General features: G+C 43.7%; 1 long non-coding RNA gene across 1 annotated transcript; it reads right to left on the reverse strand.

Moving 5' to 3' along the window:
- Positions 1–466: 466 nt before the first annotated feature.
- Positions 467–22,722, reverse strand: 9430014N10Rik (RIKEN cDNA 9430014N10 gene). Its single transcript, NR_045737.1, has 4 exons — positions 22,552–22,722; positions 13,447–13,592; positions 1,342–1,911; positions 467–710 (listed from the first exon to the last, which is right to left on the reverse strand). It is a non-coding gene; the product is annotated as an RIKEN cDNA 9430014N10 gene (long non-coding RNA).
- Positions 22,723–23,831: the final 1,109 nt, after the last annotated feature.

Genomic DNA, 23,831 nt, shown 5'->3' on the forward strand with positions numbered 1-23,831 from the left:
CTCCAGAAGGCTAAAAGGTCAGCGAGGCCTCTGTGTGCAAAGCCCTCATTCATAGCCGCGCTGTCTACGCATGTTAACTTTACCCCTGCCTCCTTAAAACAGGATTAAAATAACCCTTTGTACCTACGAAAAACATGTTGGTTCATTCATATGAAATATTTATGTTGCGAAATAAATATGTTTGGCAGTGACTTAACCAGATTCGGTGTTATTCCAGTGTTTATAACAAGCTCTCCGTCGGTTTGGCTTATCTGTTGGGTCTAGCTATGGACAGTGGCACCAATAACAGGATCCAGTGATGTCTATCGTAGGTATTGTCAGCATAGACTCCAAGGATCCCTGTTGCCTGTACATCCAGAAAGAGATAGAAATATGGAATGTGTAAGCCCAGATAGTAAGAAGGAGCTGTACAAACTCCAAAATGTTACACACAGCAAAACCAAAAAACCCAAAATTCTCTCAGCGGAGTGTTCCCAGTAGGGATTTATGAATCTACAAATGTACACATATGACTTTGTATCCTAAAATTGAATATAAGAAAAAAAAAGAGAGAGAGAAAGTAGGGGGAAAAAAAAACCCACTCCCTGTAGAATGTGAAGATCAAGTCTTTTTGCCGGAAAAGATCACTAAGTTCACAGCAGAAGAAACACGGCTTGTCCCAGCTCACACCTTTGGGTCCCGAGACACTTTGACATGTGATTTTGATTGTCCTAGAAAAATGGAATGAAGTATTAAAGACAGAGGTGAGTTAGCAACAATCTTAGCAGTTGATGTAGAGAGTACACTACACATGAAGGGGAAGGCTGGTCTTCCAGGTTAGGACAGTAGGCTTAAGCCAAAATGGAGGGTCATCTTTTCCAGGACACAGAGGCAGCAAAAACAGGACACCTGAAAAGACAGGAGACTAAAAGATGGTGCCCTTGTTACCCCCACACAATTACACTGAAAGACAACTGACTCTGAGCAGCTACCCACCTCCTACCTCAACTGCCTCCTCAGCATGAACTGTTAAGGAGCTAAAAAAAAAAAAAAATGGTAAGAGGGAGTGGGATATGAGCTCAAGGCCAAGCATTGCCTCCTCCTCTGCCCATCCCCCATAATGGATTAAGTTAACTAGTTCCTCAGAAGGATGGGGGAGTAGCCCAGGAGGGCTCTCAGAAGCATTGCCTAGACCAATTGCAAAGACACTCAGTGACTTTGACGGGGAGCTTTGAAAGGACTGATACAGGCTCTGTGGGGCCAGGGAGGATTTAGGGTGGATTCTCTTATCTTCTCAACACTGGGCCCATTGCAGTTGGTTGGGAGCAAGGAAAGTAAACTTATAAGATTCCTAATACCTACCATTCCTGTCCTTCGCATGCCCTGTGTTCTTAGATTTCAGCTTTTACTGTGTGTCTTCAGCTTCACGAAGGCAGTAGCTTCGGAAGAGCAGAAGTATACACGGGCGGCTCGTGGAATCCCCATTTCTTTGTACCCGACCCCTTTAGGCCTCGTGGATGGGAGAGAAGCCACGTACACAAATCGGAGCAGGCCCTGGCTCTGCTGGGACCCTTGGCTGCTACTAAAACAGTGTGTTTGTCATCAGCTTGAACTTCCGCTTAACTGACCAGATGCTGTAGAGTATGGAGCTCAGGAGTCACCTCATGTCCCCTCCTGCTGATGTGATGCTCTTAGCTTTAGGAGAGGGCACACTTTTCCCATGTCGTGGTTGGTTCAGGAGCCAGCAGGCAGCAGCAGGAGTTCAGCAATGGTGTTCAGCGGGTTTTCTTTCTAGGTGGTGTCCCTGATACATGGAGTCTTGAGATTTGGGCAAACTTCCTTTGGTCTTCTGATTCCCCGTGTAGGAGTGCTTTAATGATCCCCACGATGATGTTTTATGGAAATGCCATATAATAGGTGGAAAATTCACTACTGATTAGGAAAAGGGAGTTAATGTTTGACATTATCCCAGATACCTGAAAACAAACAAACAAACAAACCCACCCACTGCAGATGATTTAAAGAGCTTTGGTGGGGATCCTGGCTGTTATGATTATCATAGTGGGGCTGTGCTGAGCGCAATCCCCCACCCCCATCCTCAGCTAATCCATGCCACAGGCTTGACCCGTGATAGCATTCTCTAATACTTCCTTTCCCTGACGTAACATCTTCACGCATGAGGACTTTTTCCAGGAACGTTTTAAAGACGGGATTTTTCATTATAAACGTATAATCGGTCATTTCCTAAGACCTCAGGAATCGGTGGAGTGTTCTTTAGCTTTAGCCACCTCCTGCGTGGAGCAATTACTTCTCCAACTGCTCAAGGGAACGTCTGATAGAGAGTCAATGCTAGGTTTAATTTGGACTCGTACTCTGACACCCAAAGATTAGAGACAGAAATATTTTCAGTGGTAGTAGTGGGGAGCTAAACTAGCCTATTATGCATTTCACTGCATGCTCTGATCGCCAAAACCAGCCAGCTCAAGGTAAACAGCTCAACCCCAAACAACACGCTAAAGAACAAAACCGCAACAGTTCCAATATGTACTGCAGAACTTTTGAAATTGCTTTCTATCTTCTACTCAAACACAATTTATTTTCCCAGAAAACAGGAGTAAAAACAATGGCTTTATTTTATTAATGTCCTGGGGTTCCGTCTGTCAATGTCCCCGGTAGCTTACTGCTGAGACTGATTTTCAGTCCGATCACATGGGGTAGCTACTCAGCCATATGATGCTCAGTGCTGTTTGTGCAAGCGGAGCTGCCTGACCTCTACCTGGTCCACCGTGTCTCTCTCCCTAAAAGGCAAATCTACATGTTTTTGTTCTAAGAAAATGGCACACAATTGACATTTGCAAAGTCCTAGCCTCTAGATGAGCGGTCAGGTTATAAGAAGGATAGCGGGAGGGATTAAAGGAAATTTCGAAGATTTAGATCCACTTTTATGATGCTAAGCAATGGGTCGCAAGCAAGGTGCAGGACTTAGTTTAGAGTTTTGGCACGTTTATAATCCACATGCTGACCTGCGGGATAACTGTGGAACTGAAGACTTGACTACTTTTCATGCGTATTACAGCCGAGGAACGCACGTCTAGAAGTTTCTTCCAGAAGTGACCCTCTCCTTCTCTCCTCTTGCTGGTGCAATCAGCGCTCTAGGCTGTACTGAGCCCAGGGTTCTCCCTGCTCCCTGTTGGTCTGTATGAGAAGCCACGCCCAGACATCTGAAGTTTCCTCGCCCATGACCTTTCCAAAGCCTACATCGCTCATTCCTGAGTTCACCTGCTGACAGTTTCTTAAATGGATCAACGGTTTCCTCACTACACCACAGCGCTGATGACAGTTTCCAAGGGGAGGGGAAGGGGCATGAAAAATATGCCGGCCTTCAAGTTGTTTACACCAATATTCACAGTTGATAAATTGGCTGTCGTTCTGATCCTACCACGGAGCTCAAAGGGGTTTGGGGGTGGGATTTAGGAGTGGTTTTGATCACAGCGATACCCAACACACACTGATCTTACATCCGGTCCTGGATTTCTGCGTTTGCCCCCCACGTGCTGTTCGCTGTTCTCCATCTCTTCCGTTGGTAGGGACAAGAGGCCACAGGAGGGATACAGGCCACAATCCAGGGGAAGCATGTCTAAGAAACAGACACCTCACAGAGTTTATGGATCCTCCTTATGTTGAAGGCTTTTAAATAAAAACCGGGACTCGTTTACCATGTGTAGGTGATAATACAGAGTTTAAGATACATAATGCTCTATGTGGATATAGTTTTGCTTGGTTAAATCTCTGCAGCTTTGATTCCTCATAGGTGGAGTGGTTTGGATAATTTTTGAAAACTGGAGGAGCCGGGTGCTGCTTATCTGGAAGATGCTACTCCAGTGAGGGCTTGGGATATGATTGGCAGCTGTCCTACCCGTAAGGCATCCCTGCTGGTTAGGCCAGTATTCTCAAGAGTTTTATCCTTCAGGGTCACATGGCAACCTTATGAAAACATCGGTAAACAGGTCCTACTGTATCTTCAGTTCAGCAATTAGTAATTAGTATACAGTGTGAGATCTACGTAACCACCTTGGAGTTGGTGAAGCCTGGCTTGTCTAACTTGTGGACTTCTGTGTGAATTAGCCCAGGACGGTGCTTATGGGCTCAGCTGCCAAACTCTTGCCAACTTTCTGTGCTCTCCGTGCTGAATCTGCCCTGAGAATAGCTGAAATAGAGTGCAGACTATCCAAGAACAAAGGCTGTCACCACAGTCATGGCAGAGTGCTATTTAACAGATCGCGATGAGTCAGCTATACCACCCTGGGATTATGCCCAAGGGAGTTTATGTCAGCTGCACAGCCATGTTTATGGTGGCACTATAGCCAGCATAAATGTCCAGCAGGTGAAAGATAATGTTTTCGTCACCCCTAAAGAACAAACTTATGCCGTGCACTAGAAAACACATGGGATTATAGAACAGCATATTAAGTAAAATGAGATAAACATAGAAAGATAAATACTGAGTGTTTTCTTTCCAAAGTAGAACATAGGTTTTACACACACACACACACACACACACACACACACACACACACACACGCGCGCGCGCGCGCGCGCGTCTCACCAGAAAGTAGACGAGAGATGACACAGAGAAGGCCCGAAGCAGTAGGGAGGTAAAGAAGGCGGAGCAGGAGTGGTGAGCACGGATCAAGTATATCACATACTGGACCAAAACCGCCATTCTGAAACCCATCCCGTTGTACACCGAGCAGACACTAATAAAAAGAACATGATTCTGAAACGTGTGAGAAAACACGGGGCTGAAAATCACTGTGTGGTTTAAACCAGGATTGGAATACAGTCATGTAGAGAGAAGGGGTCTTCACAGTGTCGATGGTTTGTTGGTCAACTCCAGCTTTCTATGATGATGTTACAAGCCAAACTGATCTGGAATTGACATTTTCACTTCAGAAAATATAGGTGTGTGGACTCCTCAGTCACAAAACCAAATCCAAACCCAAATCCAATCCAAACCAAACCAAACCAAGCCAAAAACACTTCCTTTGAGTCTGGAGACCGGCAGTGACGAGGCCTGCCCTTTACCCTGACGTCATCTGTCGGAAGCGGTTCTTTAGCCCCTGAATCGCGGAAGTGAGTGGCAGGTCTTCTGCAGGAATTGTACAGGAAGTCATGAAGCTGGTTTCCCAAATGGCAGAGGTGAAGCCACTGAGATGGAAGAGGCTGATGGGGATTCTGGCGTACAGACCTCATTCTTGGAAGTTATGCTACGGAGGAGAGCCATGGTTGGAAAGAAGGGCTGACAGGCAGACGGCTGCAGGGCAGGGGCTGCTCGACTTCCATCCGTTATTCTCAAGATTTTGCCAGGCTCAACAGCTTTCAGGTGTCAGTGTCTGGAGGAAAGGGGCTGTTTCATGGAGTGTTTGAATGACTCTCACTACAGCAGGGGCTTCTCTGGTTTGCCTTATTTTGTTTTGGATTTTTAAAACGTAATTTATTTATTCTTCCAGAATTTCATCCATGCCTACAACATACTTCAGCCATATTTAGCTTTCATTTCCTCCATCCTATTCCTCTGGTGTTCCTCTCCATATTTCATCTCCTCCTATTTATTTATTTGTTTGTTTATTTGTTGTTTGGTTTTTAATTGTTCATTGAATCCAATTAGTCTATCCTAAATTACACATGGTCTGTCTATGTAGTCCAGACTGGCCTCAAATTTGGTCATCCTGCCTCGCTGGAGTTATAGGCATATACTATCTATGATACCCAGCTAGTGAGAAATGTAACAAATGATAAATAACTCAAAGGTTCATATCCACATTCCTAAATGCACTTGAAGAGAAAAAAATATTCTATTGGATGTCTTAGAATAGGAGGTAACAGTTTTCAGAGAAACTTTTTAGACACTAAGATCAGACTGGGGAAACAAAACCAAAACCAAAACCAAAAAAAAAAAAAAAAAAAAAGTGCTGAACCAACACTACCAAACACCTTTGCTAAACAGCCCAGGCTTCCCTTGTTTTGGGCAGAATTGATATGTTAGAGCATCACTAAGCAACATGTTAAAGAAGCCAACGGACCACATTTAAATTCCCTAACAGAAGTGTGGGTGGGTGCCTGGCCGGGCATGTGGTCTGAAAGCCATAGGGTCTTCACCATTACCAGGATGCCATTTAGTTCGTTTGGCAAGTATTTAGGGAGATTTTGAAGAGATAAGTTTTCAAAAGCTCTAGAGCAGTGGTTCTCAGCCTGTGGTTTCTGGACAACTTGTATTAAAGGGTCACACCACCAGGAAGATTGAGAACCACTTATCTAGAACGTTCTTGGGAATACCCAATTGTCTTCTATAGTCCTGCCATCCCATGACCTGAAGGGGGAAACCTTGCCATGGAGGGACCAACTCAGTTGATGCCCTTCAGTGTAGTGGCCCAGTGAATAATGGGATCTGCATGAACATCAATGTCAGAAGGAACTTAACAATCAAGGCTTACAAGCAATAATCTGATTTAGAGAATTATTAAATTAGGTCCTAAACGGCAAGTGGCGTTTAAACAGTTCTGTTCAGGGGACACAGCCTGGGTGCTCTTAAGTGGTGGTGGTGGCGGTGGTGGGCAAAAGGCGTTTGTTTCTGTCCTGGCAGGCGCATGATTGATGCAGCTGCTTGTGCAGGCCTAGTAACCAACTTATTATTACAGGGGCTCTGAGGCTTGTCTCAGGGCTGTGCAAACAAATGATAGTCCTCACGTGGGAACGGCAGTAAGTGGAAAGGGTCTCGGTGGAAAACATTGTACGTGAAATAAGCCTTTCAGCCCCAAAGTTAGCTACCGAGAGTGTAAAAACAAAGGTCTTTGCAAGAGAGACAGTGAGCAAAGCATGATGGATAATCTTGGCCATGCGCATAATTGCTTCCAGGTGGCTAGCCACTTTATTACTCTGGGGGCCCGGGCTACCACCCTGACAATGGTAAGTCCTCAGAAGGCCGGTGCCAGCGGCTGCTCTTACCTCCAACACTCTAGGTCCACTCTCTTGCTGCACCTCTCTAGACAACTGCCACATTTGGGAGATTTAAGACATCTAGGATATAAAGCACAGTGTTGGGAAACCCCAGGGAAAGTTAGGCTGGCGCTGAAAGTTTGTTTCTCCATCTGCGTGAAGTTGTCAAAGGCTGGAGCTGACGGGAGTCCTTTGAAAAAGGCAATTGTCTTTTTTTTCCATTTGTTTGTTTGTTTTGTTTTGAACTCCTCTGAATGTTTGTTTCCTTGTCTTAGGTTAGTCTATAATATTCTCTTTTTATTTAACCAATTGAATTTCTACTGGTATTTTTGAAAGAACCACCATTTAGTATTTAATGATTTCATTCTGATGTAGACAAAAACAGTGTGTTCTTGCACGGATATCAACACCTAGGAATAGGAAGTGGGATAGATTTTTTTTTTCTATTTTTGTAACTACATACATGCTTTTCTAGGCTAGGGAAAATAATTGAAAGAAGCAATAAATAAACAAGTAAATAAATAAGTAAGTGATAGGCATATCAATATAACTAATGTAGTCTACCTTTATGGAACATACCATTTGGAGTCCCTCAAAAAGAAACACATAAATATTTAAATAGATGTATGGTATTATTTATACTCCTGTTAGAGTTCTTTCATGGTCCTACTTTAAATTCAGAAGAAAAAAATAGTATGGATTTTCTCCAAAGCAAAACAAAAAAGAAACAAGAAGAAGCATGACATCATGCTACGAGAGTGGTTTGATCGTAATTAAAATTGGGTTATCCTGTTATTTCAAACAAGTGAACCTATCCACCTCTGGGAAAGACCTTCTGGCCTATATACTCATTGTATCTGGAAGATGAGGCCCTGACCCGGGTGCAGGAAGACACCGAGTTTCAAAGCAACTCAGGTGGGACCATCAATCATCCACGCCTTTCATGTGTGTTTAGGTCCTTGTTTTCGTCTTGATCTTATTTAATATATTTGCAATTCAGGGACGCGCTCAACATAAACACTCGAACATCCTTAAATGTGTAAATCGATTTTTACACATAAGTGACTAAATACAGCCCAGTCCCTGAGGATGCTCCGAGGCGCTGCCTTTGGCCTCTCTGAGGCCCAGATGCATTTGTCTATCTTAGGCGGAGGACACCGTAGAGCAAGGTAGCTAGTTATTAAAAAAAAAAAGAATGGCATGAGAATTGCAATGAATTTTAATAAACATCTTTCTATAATTTAAGTTCATTTCTTCCATAAGAATGCAAATGTATACGCATATGGGCACAAAGTGGTTTTCCCTCTTATTAAAAAGATAACAATAACCTTCCATTGTCAAGCATGACAGGCCGAAGGCTTTTTATTCCCCATAAAGTAATTTCCATAAAGCACTTCACATTTATTTTTTTTTTGCAATTGGCAACAATTTGAATGCTTTGTCTAGATTTATCTTATAATTTCTGTGACCGAAGATGTGGGTCTAGAATATGGAACAGTGTGTATGCAGAGCTGTTTGACAGTCACCTGGCTGCTCTTGTGCATTTTGCCTTCCAGTAATTGCCTGTTCTGGCTGGGAAGGGGTCTCTCCTTGTGCAGCTAGAGGAGTGACTGATCTGGTTTGCCTTGGACCTCCTACCCACTCTGATATGTCTTGCGACTGAAAGAAAATCTCCCTGCTTTGCACACACCTTCCTATGAGGCTTCTCTGACTACAGCCATGCGCCTTCAGCATACCTGGATTTGTAGTGCCAACCTAGCTCAGCTCTGCTCTGGAAACATGGGCTGAAGAGACAGAAGTGACAGACAGGTAAAGAAGGAGCGGCTGAGACCCAGCGTTAGGAGGAAAAGAATCCGAGACAGACAAAAAGCCTCCTCTTCATCTAGGGTCATGGACAGCAGAGACATTTGTCATGCTCTCAGTTTTCTCTCAAAACCAGGAACCAGATTAGAGGAGTGTCCCTCCGAGAGGAGGACTGGCCCCACCCTCCCGCAGTGAGGGGTCTTGCAAGTCACATGGCATTTGGTTTGTTCACAATAAAAATAAATGTGCTTAGGCGGGGGGTGGGGGGGTGGGGGGTGCAGATGTAACAGAAAACAACAGCTCTGCTCACAGGAGTAAAATACTAAGGCTAAGCTGGCTCGGGAGAAGAACACCCCATGGCCATTGGCTCCTCTAGAAAATGACAGTTTGGGGTTGAGTCTCCTGATTCTTTCTTCAAAAGGACAGATGGCCGTTTTAGCACAAATGTGCTGCTGTGGCTGCTGTAGGTGCAAACCACAGGATGAGCCTCTGAGGCAGGGCGGGTGGCGCTCCGCCTTCCTGCCTCTGTGGATGCTGGCTTGGAGTTTTCTGCACTGTGGTATCTTCCTTGGCTCTACTTCCTCAAACCTGTGCTATCTCAGACACCATTTCCCACAATTCTCTCTGGTCACCTCACTCAGTCCCTCTGCAGCCCATGTAATGCAGGACTGTGATGGCATAGTCCCTGCTATTGTAGGGGTATGGATTTATGCTGGTCCTGGTCTTAGACTTGAAAGAAAATCCACCTGTGCCAGGCAGGGTGATATTTGTGGCCGGTATTGAATTTCTTTTATCCCTGACCACCCTCTTTCTAACTTGATATTTTATCCTCATGTTAAGAGTGAAAAGGTAGAGGCCTAGTGAGTACTAACTAGGGTCTTGGTCAGATCTTGGGGTTGGACAATGGAGACTTGTATTCTGGTCAAGTATCAGTAAAAAAATAAAACTCATCTATTTCCCTCCAGCCAAGTTCACTGTCTTAGAATAGAGATTGGAATTGATTTTTACCCATTTCACACACTGTCAATTTAAAAAAAAAGAAAACAAAAAGAATACCTAGCATTTGTCATTGTGAACATTGAACTTTCAAGTGGCTGGCGATGGCATTGAAGAAAGAAACAATGGATTCCCTGTCGTTTTAACAGCAGAAAATCAAACCTCAGGGTAAAATGAATATGGACAGATGATTCAGCTCACAAAAGCTTTCAAGTGCATCCCTGTTTGAATCCGAAATGTCCTACAAATGCCATGTCCTGAAGGTTTGGTTGCAGGACTCTGGTGTTAGTTATTCTGAGCTAATGGAACCCTTAGGAAGTGAAGCTGAGTGGGAGACAGTGAACATACTCTTGGATAGTGGAACCCTTCTCTCTCTCTCTCTCTCTCTCTCTCTCTCTCTCTCTCTCTCTCTCTCCCGCCCCCTGCTCCTTGCAGCTCCCCCACCCTCACCACAAGCTAAGCAGCTTTCTTGTATCTGCACTGTTTGTCATGTTTTCCCTCCCTACAGGCCCCAAACTGTGGACTGACATCTTAATGACAAGTTGAAATATTCCTCTCCCTCTTAGACGGTCCCCTCGAGTGTGTTGTCACCGTGACAGAAAGCTGATTACCTAGTGTGTTATCATTTCACTTTAGCTCATGAAATAATTAGTTCATTTGAAATGCCAATTACAAATAAGAGATGGCCTTATTATTGTTTTTTTCTTTCGTAACAGGTTAGCACATGTTGATTTCTAGGCTGTCTTGAGAGCAAAAAAGAAAAACCAGTCGTACATTGTCTGGAGTTTAATTCAGTTACTCTGGTATTCTCCAGTTGTTCTCTTTCTTTGTAAAAAGTTAAATTATTTTTTTGAGGATTTCGCACAATGCATTTTGATTATTTCTCCCTGCTATTGCTCCTAAATCCAATAGGTTCCTTTGGTGTAATTATTTATTGCTCTTAAATTTTCCTCCCCCCAACCTCAATTCCAGGATGATCTCTGAGTCCTGGAAGGAGGGGTACAATATAGATGTCCCATTTAGGGATGGATACTCTATTATATATTATCCTCTATACGCTGATAAGCTGGGGGTCTCTATTAATCACCATCTACTGCAAAAGGAAACTTTTCTGATGAGAATTGAGAGGTGTACTAATCTCTGGGTATAGTAACAAGTCATTAGGCGATGGTTTCATATCATGGCCCTTTAGCAGAATACCATCACTCACTAGGTTATCCTCCAGAGACGTGGTTTTCAACCTGTGGGTCACATTTTCCTTTGTACTCACATATCAGGTATCCTGCATGTCAGATATCTACATTAAAATTCACAAGAATAGCAAAATTACAGTTATGAAGTAGCAAAATAATTTTTGGTTAGGGGTCACCACAACATGAAAAACTGTATTAAAGGGTCACAACATTAGGAAGGTTGATAGCCTGGCGTTTGAGCTATCTGCCCACAAATTCTTGGTTCCAGTAATGGTGAAGAACATGAGGCCATACTATGGAGCAGGCCTTACTAATGCTAATTAGAAAGTAATTGGTTACTCCCTTAGCGTTAGTGCCACCATTGCGCCAGAGGGCATATCTTGCTAGGTCTATTGTTACTGTAACTTTGGGGGTTACAGATGAGTAGGACTGACAAATAATTTATTTCTCCAGCTGTGTGAATAAAATCTTTCAGTGCTGCCAAAGCTATCTGGTAGGGATGAAGCTTCTCCCAAGGTCAATACCAGTTTGATTTCTTTATGGCATATGCCTTGATTAGATTATATGATCTCTTCAAGAAACGGAGTTTTTGAAGATAACCAAGGACAATATCAATATCCTGAAAACCAGCAGGGGAGCCATTCAGCTTTGGCAACCAGTGAAGGAGGCTAGCACAAGGGTCAAGCCCATGAGCTGCAGGGCAGAGACAAAGACTCTTTGAACACTCTCAATTCTTAGTGACCAAAAATATGATGGGCACATGGTGCTCAAAATCTGCAACTCCAGCACTAGAGAGGTGAGGATCATGTGTTCAAGGCTAGGTTCGTCTACATAATGAATTTCAGGCCAGCCTATGTGCTGTATAACAAGATCTTGTCACAAAACAGCCAAACAGCTAAATCAAACAAAGCCAGAAAAAAAAAACATGGTCGCTGAATAAAAGCCATCAAAAGCCTCCTGACTAAATGCAAATTGTGTAACAGATCAATAAGTTATTTGTATGAGACCAAGAGACCCACTATCTTCAAACACTGGTAAGGCAATTTCAGAATCTACTCTGGAGGTAGATGAACACATTTCCCATAGTAGGAACTAAACTGGAGGTTAAGATTCTCCTCTACCTGTCCTGCTACTGTCTAGGTAATTGTTTCTCAAGCTATGTGTTGCAACCCTCTTGAGGGGGTTGAACAACCCTTTCATGGGGTTCACCTAAAGCCCTCAGAAAACATGTGTTTAGATTGCAATTCATAACACTAGCAAAATTACAGTTATGAAGTAGCAATGAAAATAATCTTATGGTTAAGGGGATCACCACAGCACTGGGAACTGTATTAAAGGGTTGCAGCATTAGGAAGGTTGAGAGCCACTGGTCTGTATTTCTAGCCAAGACAGTACAGTGCTTTTATTCTGTTTGTCCTGAGCTTTATGCCAAGGGAGATACATTGCCACTTTCAGGTTGCGTCAAGGACCACTGAGCTTATCATTTTTCAGTTGTCACAGTTCCTGTTACTAAGTAAGTTCCAATAGCCAGGAGTTACTTACTGTACCATTCTAACATCCTTTGCATAAGACAGGGACTAAGAATGTCCCAGGAGACGCTGTTTCCAAATGTAGTTTACAAACAATGTAGAAGGAAATGTAGAAGGAAAGAATTTGAGGATAAAAAAAAAAATGCAATTATTTGATTCAGCCCTGATTTTGGCTACAGCCTAGCTTACTATCTATAGCCTGGAGCCGCATTCCTCAGACTGCTGACTTGTGAGTTTCAGTTTGAACTCACAGGGTTTTTTTTTTTTTCTTTCTTTTTCAATAAAAAAACTCATTTCCTTAAAAGGCACAAGAAGCCCCATGTTTGTCCCTCACAGAGGAATTTGTTCAGGAAACACTCCCGGTAACAGGGTTAGTTATTTGAGGCAGGATCCTGCTGTGTGCATCCTTGAATAAATTGCATCGGAGGCTGCAAAGACTGTTTACTCAAAATAGATATAAGAGCTTCTATTGCTCCCGGAGAATACACAGCACCAAGGCTCACTGCAGGGCACCATGGCTGCAGAATTCCTAGAAGTTTCATAGAGTTACATACTTCCTAGAGTTACATACTGGGGTGTGTTCTAGTGAAAAAAAAGAAATTAGCACCTTAAAACATGGCTGATAGCAGGTATATCAACCTGTTTAGTAATTAGTCCCTAAGTGACCTTGAGAACAAATACGGATTTTAAGAAATGGGAAGTGGGATTATTAAATTCAGATGGGGTGTGTGTGTGTGTGTGTGTGTGTGTGTGTGTGTGTGTGTGACCCTGATTCTCAGTTGATGTAAAGGCTCTTGTTTCAAAAGAAGTGGCACTTATTCAGAGGGAGGGGTGAGGGAGAACAACCTATAATGGACACTCAGTTCTCTTGGCTCATAAGGCATACTGCTTCAGCCAGGGGCTAGCACGCAGTGTGTACTAGGACATTTCAGGGAGTGTTACCAACCCACCTCAGAATTGCAGTCTCTGAAAGGATTTCCTTTGACATTGTTGCTTGAGAAAATATGATAATGGATGTTCAAGGCCAGGGGACCAGATGGCTTCAGGGCTGTCCTCCCTGTAACTTTAGCTTCCAGGGGTCATGAAATTCACTTATCTGTTGATAAAAGCAGTCCAGACAGGCAGTTATGAGAGAATCAGGTCAAGGCTCTAAGTACAATTCTTGGTCTCAGTATAGTGCCGAGTTAGTCGTGGCAAGAGGAATAAGGTTGAAAACAGAAAACTCAAGGTCAGAATTGGGGGGGGGGGAACTCGGGGGACTCTAGGACCAATGCGGGAGAAGCCATATGGAGTCATTTTACTTTCGTTTCCTGAGAAGCTGACTTGCACTGTCTATAATGCAATGATAGGCCTTTGGCCTTACATAGACCCTTTATACAGAAGACCTCCAGCTTCACCAAATACTGACTGAGGAGACGCTTCAAAATCTGGGTCTTCGTGACAGCTCGTGATATCCAGGTTGAAGAAATGGATTGACCATGGGGTTAATGAGAAACCTGGGTGCACTGGAGACTGAAGATCTACTGTCCTGTAGACATTAGCAAGCTTACATGGGAACATGGGAAAATGTTAGGTAGGAGCATGGACCTCACTGTATACTTGTCTAAGTACCAATGACCACGTGACATCAATAAGTGCCCCTGTGAGATTGGTAACTGAACATTACAAGAATCAAACAGAAAGTGCTCAAGGTGCCATGCAACAATCTCCCTCCCTCCCTCCCTCCCTCCCTCCCTCCCTCCCTCCCTCCCTCCCTCCCTCCCTCCCTCCTTCCTTTCCTCCCTCCCTCCCTCCCTCCCTCCCTCCCTCCCTCCCTCCCTCCCTCCTTCCCTCCCTCCCTCTCTTCTTCCCTCCCTCCCTCCCCCCCCTTCTAGTAACAACATCAGTACTCCATCTTGGTTCTCTACCTTTGCAACCACCTAATGCTAATCAGCTAATTACGCTCCTACCCCCCTTAATGTAACATCTTCAACACCCAAGCCATCCCTAAACCACATCAGTCGCTGTGGAATACGTGGATGTAATTGCTGGTGTGAAGTCAGAGATGTAGACATGACCTTAGGGACAAAAGCAGAGTGAGAAATGGTTTGGGAACATTTGAACGGAGCTGAGTGGCGGCTGTTAAGCTGATCTGTGGAGTGAACAAGGGCGGAATCGTGGTGATGACCAAGAGTTGAAGAAGGAGAGGCAGGGAGGGGTTTATCAGAAGTCTGAGCGAACAAGGGCCGTGCTATCTTGAAACCAAAAGATGACTTGAAGGACCCTGGAAGCTTCCTCAGGAAGGTGAAGGGTATAAGCGGAGGGGAAGATACCGTGGGCAGGAAGTTCACAGATGATGAAGCAAGGGGAAGCACGGCCATTGGGCAGCAGGGTAAACCGTTGAACAGGTGGTTTGGAGACTAAGGGCCAAGATCATACCCTGATGGGTGCTGAGGATTAAAAGTAAAAAAAAAAAAGGCTAATCATTAGATATTTATCCTGTTTCTTGCAGTGAGCTCTGGAGGAAAGGTTCAGTGATTAAAGAGTTATCTCTAGGTCTGTTCTTTGTGGAACACCGGGCCACCTGAACTTTGCGGGTTTTGTTTTGTTTTGTTTTTTTTTTGTTTTGTTTTTTGTTTTCTTGTTTTTGTCAAGGCTTGAATTAAACCTGTGTAGCAATGTTCCTTATCTCTCTCGCTCCCTGTTGATCGACTGTAGCATCCTCTGGGAGCAACTGACTCTACCAATGTGGAAATATCAGTCTAGATATTTGGCTCCAAAATTATAAAAACTTGATGTTGAAGCTCTGGCTATGGTCCCGTCATTCCCGAGAACGCCAGCCACATCTTGGAGTTCTTGTGAATGGTGAAGACCTGATGATTAGTTCCATCTAGGGCTCGGAACCCCCTGAGGGCCATTCCTGCTTGTCGTTGGGCAAGGGTCTAGGCTGCTATGGAAAATGGAAACCAATGCCAACATGATACAAATGTAAACTATAAACAGACACACAATTACACACATATGATCTGACACACCCTTCCTAATAATAAAACTGAAGCCAAGGGCACCACACAAAAAAATAAGTTGTTGGGTTTTTTTTTTTTTTCTTCGCTGGCAGAGGTTGTGGAAGACTTTTTTTGTAATGCAAGGTTCAATTTTCAGTTTATTACAAGTCCACAATTAAAAATGGCCCACGTAAAGAAGGCACAGTGTGGCTTGCCACTGTGCCCCTGCGGTCGTATCTGAGGCTCCAGGAGGAGGATGTGGAATTGAACGTAGCACCGCTCACATCTCAAATTTGCAGCATATTGTTGCAAAGGGTTTTTTGTTGTTGTTGTTTGTTTTGTTTTTTAAAAATTTGCTTTTTAGCCTGCATGGCTCTTTGCAATTTGTTCTCTTATTTGGACCATATAAACAGCATCAGGCTGTTTTTTCTCCTTTTCATTTAAACAAACAATGACTTTGGAACTAAGAAGAAAATTAGTAACAGGTGAACGTTTATTTTTAATGACGTTGAGATCAAATTCCTATTTAACTCACAGAACAAACTCCCCTCATGTCTCTTTTAATGTTTCAGAATTATTTATAAATTAAACCTGCACGGCCTCTAAACATACTCAGAACAGAAAACAACCTCTTGATTCTGCGTTATGAGCAGAACGCAGAAGACATTGCTTTGTTCTGATTTTTTTTCCCCCTTTGCAGTTTGTTTGGTAAAACATCTTGAATTGAGCAAGCACGCTTAGAGCTGTCTTTGAGAATTTTGATTCTCTGCTTCTCTGTAAATCAAAGCTCAGCGCTTGGAATTATGTTTCTTTTAAACTCCATGCTAATGTTTGCTTTTGCTAGGAATGTTTTACAAGTGTGTATGTATCTGTTCATGTTATATTTCATTGTGTTAACATTATGTCTCCTTAGGGTTTCTTCTATCCCCCTTCCATTATCTTCGTATGTAGAGTTTATAGTAACCAGTGCAGTAAGAGAAAGCTACCCAGCAGCTCCTCTTTCTTTGTCTGCCTATGTAGATCTTTGTAAACAAGGGCATATCCTCACCTAATTTTATCTAATGCATTTCTAACGTTAATTTATATGGAAATAGAATTTAAAGGACTTCTCTAAAGCCTTATGAAATATTTAGACTACAAAAGGAAGGCTAATTTCAGGTCAGGACCAAGAACCTTTTCTGTCAGGAATCCTTGAGATAAGAGGAGTGGCCTTACAAAGTGTGTATGGGGGTTCCATGATGGCTGACACTCCCTGGTGGTGGAAGCGTCTTCCCTCCCATGGTGACAATCTGGGAAAAGTACCAGTGCCTGGGTGGACTTTTAAATGTAGACTAAGAACTACAAACTTGACAGTAATCCCACATTGGATCCTACTGACACAACGCCCAGTAAGATTAAAAACGGCTTTGGTGACAAATTGGAATTTTCCTTTCTTTTTCTCTAAATCTTCCCTTTTTGAGTGCAGTGTGTTCAGGAAGGCTAGCCGAGGGCTTCGGCCCCCATGCCTCTCCCTCAAGGATGGCATTACAGGGGGTTGTGAGCCACCTGATGTGGGTTCTGGGAACTGAACTTGGGTCCTCTGCAAGGGCAGCAAGCACATTCTTAGCCACTGGGCCATATCTAGCCCCCAATGTTTTATTTTCCTTGGTGCTGAGAGATCTTTGCATCTCTTCTTGAAGACTTGATTTGTAATGCTTTACAATACCCGCTACTCTCCAAAGGAAGTTCTGTAGTGAGCTCATCCTTTTCCCCCCACTGTAGGAAAGGTCATTTAGAGTGCACATTCCTCACAACTGGAAGGATTTCTTCCCTGAGCCCTTCACATTCTTGTATATCCCATAAACCCTGTGAATAGTAGCCACTTCAAATATTGCATACATTTAGTCCCATTCCACGAATAGATGGTTTATTAGATGCGAATTACATGCTTAGGAACAAAGTAGGCGTAACAGTCTCAGAGTGAAGGATTTTGCATCTAAAGGTAAGAAAAAAAATGGTACAGGAACTAGATGGTTTGATTTAGAAACTTCTCTTCAACGGTCTTTCTTTCCTTGCTGGTGTACTGTGTGGGTCACACTAGGGCAGTTGTAGAAGTTGTGGGAGTGGTCTAGCCTTGTAAACACACTCTGATACAGGAAACATGATTGCCTTTGTGGTCAGAGCTTGCACAATTCCTTTGGAATGGATCTGATCTGTCCACCTGTTGCTAGTGCCCAGTTTGTGGGAAGCTACCCCTCTCTTCCTCTCCTTCCTGCAGCTTATGCTTCTGAGGCAGCTGGTGTCTTCCTATGCCACTGTTTCTCACCCTATAGGTTGCGACTTCTTTGGGATCTACTGACCTTTTCACAGGGGTCAAATGAGCATTTCACCAGGGTCACCTAAGACCATCAAAAAGCACAAATATTTACCCAATGAGTAACAAGAGGATCAAAATTACAGTTAAGAACAGCAACAAAAGTAATTTTTGGTTGGGGATCAACAAAACACAAGGAACTGTATTAAAGCATCATAGCACTAGGAAAGTTGAGAACCACTATCTTATAGTCTCTGGTTCATCCATGGTCTCCCCAGACTCAAACCTGTCAAACCTGGCATGCAAAATATCCATTTATCTATCTATCTATCTATCTATCTATCTATCTATCTATCTATCTATCTATCTATCTATTTCTCTTCCAAATAGGAAAAAAAAATCAAAGTATTCCTTTACTTGTGGGGATTGAGTCCTGGGTTCCTAGGAGACATTTGTCTTTAAAGACAAACACACTGATCACATGATTAACTGGTGTGCTGGATGAAACCTGAGCTCTTTAGTGCCTTCATTCATTTGATCAGCTTTTGTGTGCAAGGGTGACACTGATCCCGATCCCACTGATGAACAAATGACACTCGATGCCAAGGTGTGACATGTTTGTCTTTAGAATACCCTCTGTGCTGTGGTGGCTGAGGAGTCACACGGAACAAAACTATGCACCGAGGCAACAACTCTACCTCTTGATGGGGAGTGTGTGTGTGTGTGTGTGTGTGTGTGTGTGTGTGTGTGTGATCTTCTATGAAGCAGTACATGGGGTCAAAGCTAATGGAGTGGTCACATTCAAGAAACCACCATGGTTGTTATTCATTAGGGTAGTCCATAGGCACACGTGCAAACTCCAAGCTCCGTGCGAGGTACACAGTACCCTCATCTCTGAGCTCAGCAGCAGAGGTGGGAAGACGTCTAGGAACTTGTTGCGGGCCACACAGCTTACAGAGAGTCAGGGTTGTACTGTGGATTGGTTTTATTCCAAAGCCTGCATTCCTGCCATAGTGTGATATTTTTATAGTATACTATATAGGAAAAAGAGAAAATTACACCTAATAAAACTAGTTTTAACTAGTAACAGTAATTAGCAAGTTATAAGAGATTATTTACACCCAAATAAATATATGTGTTCATTTGAGAAATGAGAAAGTTCCTGCATAATACATGTCATTTTTTTCTTATTGTTTTTACATTTTTCCCCTTTTTCTCCCTCTCTCTCTCTCTCCCTCTCTCTCTCTCTCTCTCTCTCTCTCTCTCTCTCTCTCTCTCTCTCTCTCTCTCCCTTTCTCTTCCCTTTTTCTTCATATTGGAATGCACTAAAAATCTAGTGTATCCAGATAGTGTTCACACCTGAGACCCTGTTTTAGAAGACTGTGGCAGGAAGAGCCTTAGATTCTGACTATGGCTACATAGTGAGAGTGAGAGCCTGCCTTTCAAAAACAAGCGCGCGTGCGCACACACACACACACACACACACACACACACACAAACACACACACACACACACACAAACACACACACAACACACATGCACTCATGCACTCATGCACGTATACATGCACACATGAACAGTAACTCCACATGTACTTTACGTGCAGTTATTGGGACTGTCAGGAGGAAAAGGATGTTTCTAGATTAAAACCATTTTTTTATAGTTGCTAAAGCAAGGGTTATCTGGCATGTTAGCAATGTGTGGCAGATGTGTTGTGAGAGGGAAAATCAAGACTGTTCTTAAAGTACATTCTTCTTTCCAGAAGTTTCCAGTGCATCTCTCTACTGACTCTCTGACATCAATTAAAAACAACTTGTTGATGCATTTGTGATAGATCAGAGAGATGTTAACATACCCTGTTTTCAGGGACATATATACATATACATATACATATACATATACATATACATATACATATACATATACATATACATATACATATACATATACATATACATATACATACACACACACTATATATATATGGAGAGAGAGAGAGAGAGAGAGAGAGAGAGAGAGAGAGAGAGAGAGAGAGAGAGAGACAAAAACTTGTACTTCTAGCTGCAAGTATTTGCACTTTGCTGTGACCTGGAAGTGGCTAGAAGCATAGAAGCGACATTTTCTAAAACGCAAATTCCACATTTCTGATTCTAGATTCTTCATGCTTGGGTACGTCCGTACGGCGTAGAGGCGGTGGGCAGTGGCCAGATAGAGTTACTCAGAAAAGCACATTGCTTTTTCTATGAGGAAAAACATTGCCTTAAAACTAGTTTGATTTATGGAACGTGCATATGTTTACATTAGGGAACAGAGAGTGAATTATCAGGCCTCTGGGTGGCTGGTAGATTCCACAGACAAAGATTCTGCATAACACTGTACCGTTATACTCTTCAGACAAATCTGTTAATAATTTATAATTCCTGGGCAGTTAGAAGGGCAATCCTGAAGGGCTTTCAAGGAATGGACTCCTGACTCCGGTACACATTGGCAGTGCTAAGGGGCATTTGTGTCATTGTTCACAGTTTGGATTTTAAAGGCTCCCATGGCGTACCACTACAAGCTAGATACATAGATGATGGGGAGCAGAAAGCAACTCAATTTCAGTATCAGAGAGAGAGAGAGAGAGAGAGAGAGAGAGAGAGAGAGAGAGAGAGAGAGAGAGAGGCATTTCTCTAGGGAAGAAAGTTTAACTGAGAAAGGGCACCCAGTAAACCCTCTACTTCTGGTCTGCTAAAGCTGCTGCAAGTGTCCCTTCCAGTGTAGGGGCAACGAGTCCCAGCAATGGTGTTAGCTTGGCTGCGCAGGCCAAGGGCAAGAATCCCCTCCACCCTTAGTCTATCGAATCCCCTCCACCCTTAGTCTAGCTCTCTGCCTGCTGGAAGGTTGTCTTCTCAACATAGCTCAACATATCATCTGTATTAAACACCCACTTCTCAATTCTTTCCTATGGGCATCCTTCATATGGGACTAGGGTCCACCTAAGTGAATGAGCCTGGGTTTCCCCCTATGTTGTTATTGTATTTGGACATTGGGGATTTATCCTAGATTGTCATGGATATGAAGAGTTCCACCCATGGGCTATATCCCCAGCCCCTGACCACAGTACAATATTGTCTGTAAAGAATCTTCAGTTTCCAATAAGGCCGCAATCTGAGGTACAGTCTGAGGTCTCCAAATTCAGCATACAGGTCAAGGGCACTTATTTCAGCCATGCAGCCTCCACTCAGAGCTTTGTTGTTGACCTAACAATCCCTCAGAAGAGACACAGACATGGACTCGCAACAGGCAAGGGGATCCTAGATGCTGGACAATCTGGCTGCTCCAATAACCCAAGGAATGGCAGGTGGTAGCACTCTATACAGGGTGACCACTGACCTTACGCCCTGGAGAGCAAAAATAGTACTGACCAGGTGACATCTTGGGCCTCCAGGCCTTCTCGGATGTCCACCCTGCTGTTTCAAGAACACTCATAGTGGAATGAAGGCTGCCTTATGTTGGCATTGCTACCTCCGATGCTGATAACCAGTCAGTGTGGGGGCTTGGTGAGAGTGGCGCTACTGTTTGCCAAGCAGTGAGTATGTGCTGCCTCTCTGTATGCTATGCTGCTTCTTGTAATATCTGTACTATTCTTCTATCTGAGTCTTTATTTCCATTTCATAGATGAGGACAATGGACAGACAGACAGACAGACATGTTGGAGATTGGTTCTAATGCTTTGATTCAATCAGGAATCTGCTTGTCCCAATAGTAAAAGTCCTTGTCCCCAATTGGTTTTTTGAGCAATCAATAAAGATGCCAACAGCCAATGGAGAGCAAAAAGAGGCTGGGCCTGAGCAGGACTCTTAGGGTTGTGCAGGTAGGACATAGAGAGGAACAGAGCAGAATCAGGATGCGGTGGGAGAAGGAAGAGGAGAGCTGCAGGAGAGAAAGCCAGCCAGCCATGTGAGAATTTGGGTGGTTGGCCACTTCCCCGATTGGGCCTAGGGTAGTAGGGGAAGGTTTAGGAGTGCCCAGCCTTTAAAGTAGCCAAGGCATTTAAAAATAAGTTACTGTGTGTGTGTGTGTGTGTGTGTGTGTGTGAGTGTGAGTGTGTGCGTGTGTGTGTCTTTGATTTGAGGATACAAAGGTAGTTCCTGGGTGAATGCACACATGCAATTGGCTGGGAGCAAAAGCAGTGTAGCTAAAACCCAATGTAACACACACACACACACACACACACACACACACACAGAGAGAGAGAGAGAGAGAGAGAGAGAGAGAGAGAGAGAGAGAGACTCAGTCAATGGAGGCCTGCACACAGCTTCTAAGCCTGGTTTCCTGCCAAGGTTCCACAATTAATTCTCTTTCCTTCTCCCCCCTCTCTCTCTCCCTCCCTCCCTCCCTCTCTCTCCCTTCCTCCCTCCCTCCCCTCCCTCTCCACCTCCCCTCCCCTTCCCCTCATTCCCCTCCCCCTTCCTCTCTGCCCCCTCCCTCCCTCTCACTCACACTCCCCCCTCTCTTCCTCCTCCATCTCCTTCCCCCTCCCCTTCCTTTCTCCCTCTCCCTCTCCTCCCTCTCTCCCTCTCCTCCCTCTCCCTCTCTCCCTCTCTTCCCTCTCTCCCTCTCCTCCCTCTCTCTCCCTCTCCCTCTCCTCCATCCCTCTCCTTCCTCCCTCTCCTCCCTCTCTCCCTCTCCTTCCTCTCTCTCTCCCTGTTGTGTCTATCTCATATCCATCACACACAGGCCAGCCAGTAACTCTCATACCCAGAGAAGAAGAATACTATTCCAGTCCACTTACCAAGCCGGCTTACATAGCATCACGGTGATTTCTCACAAAGAACTAGATGAATTAGTCACAGCTGTTCAGAGGAGCCATGCCTTTTGGTGGGTTTATCTCACCACGTGTGGCCTCCTGCCTGCTTCCTGGAGCCTTTGCCTGTCACCTGCTCAGGCCTTGGTGAGCTCCTTTACCTTGTAGCAGTTTGGAGTGACTCTCAAGTCATGTTCTGGTACCCGATCACACTTATAGGACTCAGCAGGAGATAATTGTGCCCTTCGACCCAAGCAACAGGGCTAAATGATCCACTTCGCATTTAATCATCTTTATTCTATTCTGATGCAGAAAACCATTTCCCTCAAAATGAAATGTATGATTCAGTCTTTCTCCAGGGACAAGTTAGGGCAAATGCAGTTGCCACATAAAAACCAAACGCTCAAGGTAATATTATATATTTTTAAACGCAGGTTGTTGGAGATGGAAATGGAACTTAATAATATTGCAAGCATACACTGGGATTTTTATTATAACTTTATTGCAATCATAAATGTGAAATTTACATGCGATATATATTTTAATATTAGATTTTATTAAATTAGTTCAGCATTTAGTCATTAACTTGGTGGTGGTATGTTAACTTATTCCCTTTGCATTGCATGTTCGACATAGGAGACTCACAAAATGAATTAAAAACCAATTTTTTTACTTTCACAATGTGTTCTAAAGCTGAGTCCCTGTATATTCTTGGTGTTGTAACCACTTAGGAGGTTTGGGCTAACGCACCTGTGAAAAATTAAATCTCTTCTGTAATTTGTGCGCCCGTGGGAATATGTATGTGTATAACATCGAGAGTTGACATGGAAATTAAGTCATCAATGACTTAATGGCCCACCTAATGATCTGCAAAGAAAGTAAATGACTTCCCTATCTACATTACTAAATTAAATGTTCAGAACACCAAGTCGTACTTGCTTAGCCGCCTTGTCCAAACACGGGGTTCCCAGGCCCAGGGTCAGGGGTTGCTCCTGGAGTGCCTAGTGGAGGAAACCCCACTTAGTTTCATCAGGTGGGATTCTTCCTCGGTTTTCCTTCTTTATTTCATCATTCAAATCCCCCTACCCCCCACCCCTGTCTCCTTGCACTCTTGTTCAATTAGCAGCAGAGGAGCCAATCCTAACTCCCCACTTCCAAAGACAAACCGAAGACGTCAGAACAGGGTGTTTTTCTTTGCCTCAGGTCACTTTGAGTCTTGAGACAGATAACCTGGGTGTCAGATGGGAACATCTTTAGGGCAACCTGAG

This window comes from Mus musculus, chromosome 15 (assembly GCF_000001635.26).
Source record: "Mus musculus strain C57BL/6J chromosome 15, GRCm38.p6 C57BL/6J".
Lineage (NCBI taxonomy): Eukaryota > Metazoa > Chordata > Mammalia > Rodentia > Muridae > Mus > Mus musculus.